This window comes from Miscanthus floridulus, chromosome 18 (assembly GCF_019320115.1).
Source record: "Miscanthus floridulus cultivar M001 chromosome 18, ASM1932011v1, whole genome shotgun sequence".
NCBI lineage: Eukaryota > Viridiplantae > Streptophyta > Magnoliopsida > Poales > Poaceae > Miscanthus > Miscanthus floridulus.
Genome location: NC_089597.1, coordinates 74,166,693 through 74,173,509, shown reverse-complemented (window position 1 = coordinate 74,173,509; position 6,817 = coordinate 74,166,693). Strand labels below are relative to the sequence as shown.

General features: G+C 43.7%; 1 pseudogene; it reads left to right on the top strand.

Annotated features, from left to right (window-relative positions):
• The first annotated feature begins 257 nt into the window (after window positions 1–257).
• Window positions 258–5,729, top strand: LOC136521979 (ABC transporter G family member 28-like; annotated as a pseudogene).
• The last annotated feature ends 1,088 nt before the right edge of the window (window positions 5,730–6,817 follow it).

The window sequence follows — 6,817 nt, the reverse complement described above, 5'->3', positions numbered from 1 at the left end:
GTTTCATTCATCAACGTACATTATTGCACAATGAGTTGCATGTATATATCTTTCACACCGCGTACATGCAAATGCCTGGCGCTGGGGAGAATTGTGTCACCTAATAATAGCCTTGCTGGAGAGTTACCTGATGATGATAGTGTGTAGCTCCCTCCCTATTGGCCGCGACCTTCGGCGCGCAACTCTCCGCGCCACCCAGCACCCGCAGAGAGAGAAAAAAATGAGCGAGAAGACGAGGGGAGGACGCGTGCGAGGAAGGAAGGGTCCGACATGAGTCTTCTCCCCGTCTCCCTCCCATCGCGCCTCGCTCCCTCCCTCCCCTTGCTCGGACGTCGGTCTCCATGGCGTCGTCGTCTCTCCTCCTGTGCCTCCTCTTTCTGTCCGCAGCTGCGGCCGCCGGCGGCGCTGTTGTCAACCCCCGCCGGTCCCTCGCCGCACAGACTGCGAAATCAGGCGACATGGCGTCCCTGGCGGCTGGGAGCCCGATGGTGGCAGGGCTCATGAACGAACGTCTCAAGGCCCTCACCACCTCCTTTGCGCAGCAGATGGGCAGGGAGTTCCACTACTGCATCAAGAACATGTATGTAATTAATCAACCACCGCTACTTGCATTGCTGGCTTCCAAATCATTCAATTCTCTCGATGGCATGCGGATTATATTGATGCATGCTTTGCTTTGCTTTTGCTTGCCAAAAAATAAAACAATAACAATGCAGGGATCGAGAGTGGAACACGGCCTTCAATTTCTCTTCCGATCCCGCCTTCCTCACAACCTGCATGAAGGAAACCAACGGTAAAGATTTATATACATACATGCCATTTGGCTTTGCTGCTTGCAATATCATGATATGCATGTACGAACCAAGCTTATTTATTTGTAGGATTCACTGAGCAAAACATGGCAACACTCAGCCACGTGAATGACCATCATATTCACATATATCATGCATTGTCAAAATTGTAAGCATGTTCATAGTTGTTCCATGGATCACCACACCAGGAGACCTACCGCAGCGCGTGTGCACGGCCGCGGAGATGAAATTCTACTTCGAGAGCTTCCTCGAAGGCAACGGAAGGAAGAACTACGTGAGACCGAACAAGAACTGCAATCTCACTTCGTGGATCGATGGGTGTGAGCCCGGATGGTCCTGTAGCGCCGGCAAAGACCAGGAGGTCAACTTAAAAGATGCTGTCAACATCCCTTCTAGAACCATTGACTGCCGAGGTTGCTGCGCTGGCTTCTTTTGCCCTCATGGCCTCACTTGCATGATACGTAAGTAAGCCCTCGATCGCAACGCAAGCAACCACACCTTCGTACCTCGCTTTATTTGCATGCTAGCATCACTTCTTCGTTCTGAAATCTATTCGTTACTGCTTGCCTATTATGTATGCAGCATGTCCTCTGGGAGCCTACTTGCCCTGAGTCCACTCTGAATAAAACAACTGGAGTCTGTGATCCGTAAGTTGAAACAACATGTGTATAGGCTCTTTGATTCTATAAGTAATTCTCAATATTGATAAGCACTTGTAAAATGCAGGTACCACTATCAGCCACCTGCCGGAAAGCCGAATCATACGTGTGGCGGTGCTGATAGATGGGCGGACGTTGTTAGCACCGACGATGTTTTCTGTCCACCTGGTTACTACTGTCCAAGCACTGTACAGAAACTCGATTGTAGTAGTGGGTAATTCTATCTATCGAATGCCTCAATAATTTTGTTATTATAATTAGCTAGCCTCCTAGAATATATAATGATTTTTCTTAGTTAATGAGACATGCATGCAGGTCAACATTTCACACATCCATCCCAGTACTAACAAATATAAATCCATCTGTTTTGCAGGTTCTATTGTAGGAAGGGTTCAACTTTGGAAACCAGTAAGTTAACATACAGTTTTTCATATACAAAATCTGATACTTATAGTTTTTCATATACTATGTGCTTGTGGTAATGGAGAGAAGTTATCAAATATGGGCTGAAATCCAATCCAATATTTTTCTTATGATTATATACTGTAATAACTTGGTTTAATATGCTCTACTTGAAATGCCTTCAACCATTATATATATTCTAAGTGGCCACCTCTTCTTCCTCTCAATTTGCATTGCAGAATGCTTCCACAAAGGAAGTTGTAAACCAAACTCGACAAATCAGGACATTACCATATTCGGTGCACTGCTTGTGGTACGTAATAGCATACTTACTGTGTGTTAATTTTCGAGTAGATATATTTTCAGTCAAGAGTATGATATGTGCCTTTTAATTAACCTAATTAATTAAGAAGAAGTAGATCGAGTTATTAACATCGATCTGCCCTTGGATGGATGATGCTGCATGTAGGGTGCCCTGAGTTTGGTGCTGTTGATCATTTACAACTTCTCTGGACAACTCCTGATGAACCGGGAGAAGAAGCAAGCAAAATCTAGGGAGGCTGCTGCAAGACATGCTCGAGAGACCGCCGTGGCCCGTGAACGATGGAAAACAGCTAAAGATGTCGCAAAGAAGCACTCTGCAGGCCTGCAGTCGTCACTGTCCCGCACGTTCTCGCGCAAGAAAAGCCTTAGGACACACGAATCGTCCAAAGGAGGTCTCGGTGGTGGTGATCTGCCTTCAACCGATGACCAGCCGACAAACGAAGCAGGAGGAGGAAAGAAGGATAGTAGCCTTACTGACATGGTGCGTTCCATTGAAGACAACCCTGAGAAAGGCGAAGGAATCAGTGTGCAAATAGGAGGAGGAGCAGGAGAGAAAAAGAAGGCCAAAGGGAAGCATGCCCATACCCAGAGCCAGATTTTCAAGTATGCGTATGGACAGATCGAAAAGGAAAAGGCAATGGAACAGGAGAGCCAAAACCTTACGTTTTCAGGAGTGATATCGATGGCGACCGATGAAGACATCAAGAAAAGGCCCACGGTTGAGATCGCCTTCAAAGACCTCACACTGACATTAAAGGGGAGCAAGAAAAAGCTCTTGAGATCAGTGACCGGAAAACTCATGGCTGGAAGGGTCGCCGCCGTGATGGGCCCATCAGGCGCCGGGAAGACCACATTCTTGAGTGCTATTGCTGGCAAGGCAACAGGATGCGAAACAACTGGGATGATACTGATCAATGGGAAGACGGAACCTATCCGCGCATACAAGAGAATCATCGGCTTTGTTCCGCAAGATGACATCGTGCATGGGAACTTAACAGTTCAGGAGAATCTCTGGTTCAATGCAAGATGCAGGTATGTAAAAACTGCAACCTTGGTAGTACTCTCTTCTCATCATCAGCTAGCTAGCTAGTAAATTTACACTGAATACAATTTCTTGTACGTACATGAACCAGGCTTTCTGCTGACATGTCAAAGGCTGATAAGGTTCTTGTCGTGGAAAGAGTAATCGAGTCCTTGGGACTGCAAGCAGTTCGTGATTCTTTGGTCGGAACTGTTGAGCAGCGTGGCATCTCTGGTGGCCAGCGCAAACGAGTAAACGTCGGGCTAGAAATGGTCATGGAACCCTCAGTCCTGATCTTAGATGAGCCGACATCGGGTTTGGACAGTGCCTCATCCCTGCTTTTACTTCGCGCTCTTCGTAGGGAAGCTCTTGAGGGTGTCAACATCTCTATGGTCGTCCATCAACCCAGGTTGTATTGTATGCATTGAAGATTCATCTTCTTGCTTGTATGCTGCATACCTTTATTAGCTAACTGTGAAGTGGTTTTACTTGCAGTTATACATTGTACAGGATGTTTGATGACTTGATACTTCTTCGCGAAAGGCGGTATGACTGTGTATCACGGGCCTGTAAAGAAAGTGGAGGAATACTTTTCAGGATTGGGCATTGTTGTGCCGGACCGTGTGAACCCACCGGACTACTATATAGACATCTTGGAAGGAATTGTGAAGCCAAACTCAAAAGAACCAGTAAATGTCAATGATCTCCCCATTAGATGGATGCTGCACAATGGGTATGAAGTCCCACGGGACATGCTGCAGAGTTCTTCTAACTCAGAATCCTCTTTCAGAGGGGGAGGAGATCATGCCAAGGGAGGTGACGCTAGCCAATCTATTGCTGGTGAAGTGTGGGGCAATGTCAGGGACATAGTTGGGCAGAAGAAGGATGAGTATGATTACAATAAAACTTCCGAAAACTTATCGAATCGACGTACTCCCGGGATCCTTAGGCAATACAAATACTACCTGGGGAGGTAAGTCATTCCACTTCCACCATTTGTAGCTTTTTAGTCTGGTTCATCTATTATATATTGCTGACATGCATCCTTGTTCTGTATGTTATTCAGGTGTGGCAAGCAGCGGCTTCGTGAGGCTAGAATACAAGGAGTCGACTATCTCATACTTGGTCTTGCTGGTATATGTCTAGGCACACTTGCTAAAGTGAGCGATGAGACATTTGGAGCGCTTGGCTACACATACACTGTTATTGCTGTGTGTAAGTTTTATATATCTTGATGGTGGCATGGAGTATGCCATTTACAATAATATTTTTCTATATATCTTGTCCATATTTGCAAGAGTAGGAAGGTGCATATATATTGATAGAAACAGTACGCGTCAAAACTAGTAAGTCAAGTAAGTGGAGTGTTAAGTTGTCATGAAAACAAGATACTTACTTATTTTTTGCAAATGTTTATATACTTGAATTTGATTAACAATGATCAGAAGAACTTTGTTCATTGCAAATAATATAAGCTCTTGTTGGCTGCAGCACTGTTGTGCAAGATTGGGGCCTTGAGATCATTTTCGCTGGAGAAGATACACTACTGGAGGGAGAGAGCATCCGGCATGAGCTCGCTGGCATACTTCTTGTCCAAAGATACAATAGATCACTTCAACACGATTATCAAGCCGATCGTCTACCTCTCCATGTTTTACTTCTTCAACAACCCAAGGTCATCAATCTGGGAAAACTATGTTGTTCTTCTAGCACTCGTCTACTGTGTGACGGGGATTGGCTACACCTTTGCCATCTTTTTCCAGCCAAGTTCTGCGCAGCTGGTGAGCAATCTAGTTGGCTACCTTAGATGTTCTCTACTTGTAGTTTATATATGTCTATCATCAACATATATTATCCTATGCTAACATCATAGCATCCTAGAATCTAGTAGAGATGTATGTAGGGGTTTATATATACTTACTGATCTGATGATTAATCTGTTCTTGATGACAACAGTGGTCGGCACTCCTTCCGGTTGTTCTAACCCTAATAGCAACCCAGCAAAAGGACACCTTCTTCGCAAACCTGTGCTACACGAAGTGGGCTCTAGAAGCATTTGTGATTGCCAATGCGCAGAAATATTCCGGCGTATGGCTCATAACACGGTGCGGCTCGCTGTTGAATAGTGGATATGACATCAATGACAGAATCTTGTGCATAGTGGTTCTTGTTGCCAATGGTGTGATATTCCGGTGTGTGGCATTCTTCTGCATGGTGATCTTCCAGAAGCACTGATGGATGAGCATGAACCATCATGGTTTGTCCGATTTATGTGCATGTATGTACCTCGTGCATTTGTCTGTGTCTCAAATCCTCTCGATCGGTCCATAGGAGCGCTAATATACTTGTTTGTAATGGCATGTTACAAGTAGAATGAGCACTGTTATCCTTGTAGATATAGACTCAGAAGCAAGTTGATAAGAGAAAAGAAAAGATAGAAGTATCCTCAGTGTTACATAGTCAGTAAAATTTCATTTGTACATTAATTTTCCTTTTTCAGAAAGGGTGCTAAGGGAGGTACAACGGATGTGGTTTGAAAAATAGCGTGCTCCACTCACTCCTAACATTTTTGGTTAGTTTATTGAATGGAATGTGGGTTGATCAACCAGCACTTCACCCATCGCAAAACATATACATAGTTAGTAATGAGATGAACCACCTCATCTAGGATGAGTTGAAGTCTTAGACTAAACATCCCTAATTTCTTCATCCAATCTAATGTCAGCACTTCTTGTTGTGCATGCCCGCCAGCGAAAAAAAAGTTCAGCACTCAGCATTTGAGGTTGTCCAATGCAGAATGCAGTCTAGCATAATGGCAGCAGGGTATGCTGTGTGTGTCACATACAAAAAAACTTAACATGGATGCAGGACGCTTCCGGTCTAATTTCTGTTGGCTTTATGTCCTATGAATAGCCTGATTTACAGAGAAGTATTTGATCCTTGTTTCGAAAATAGTTTTACATCCTCATTTAGGAAAGGAATAAACTTTTGGTAGGCCTGTATTGTTTGAGGCCGACATTTAATACACCATGCATAGTTCCATACATTTTAGTACCATATCATGTAGCATGGCACTAAGGTAAACAATTTATTAGATCTAATTGCAAGATATTTTATGTAACATATCTATTTTCAAAATATTATTTCTATTTTCTAAAATAATAAAAATATATTAATATATACTTGTCTATTACTCCCTCCATCTCAAATTATAAGTCATTACAAGTTTCTTAGAGAGTCCAAGAATCTCAAGTTTGACTAAATTTATATTATATAATAAAGTAATAACATTTATGATATCAAATAAATAACATTAGATTCTTCATTAATTATATTGAGATGTTTTGCCTCTCCAAGTGTCGACAGAATATCGTCAGCAGTCTTCCGAGGGGTATCCCGCGAAGCTAGATTGATCAGCAGAGGAGCGTGGGATCAAGAACAAGAAGGCAACAGAGACACACGAGTTAGACAGGTTCAGGCCGTCAGTATGACGTAATACCCTACTCCTGTGGTCTGTTGGTTTGTATTGTCTATCGTCTGATATTGCGTGAGTTTGGAGGGAGTCCCTGCCCGCCTTATATAGTTCGGGGAGCAGGGTT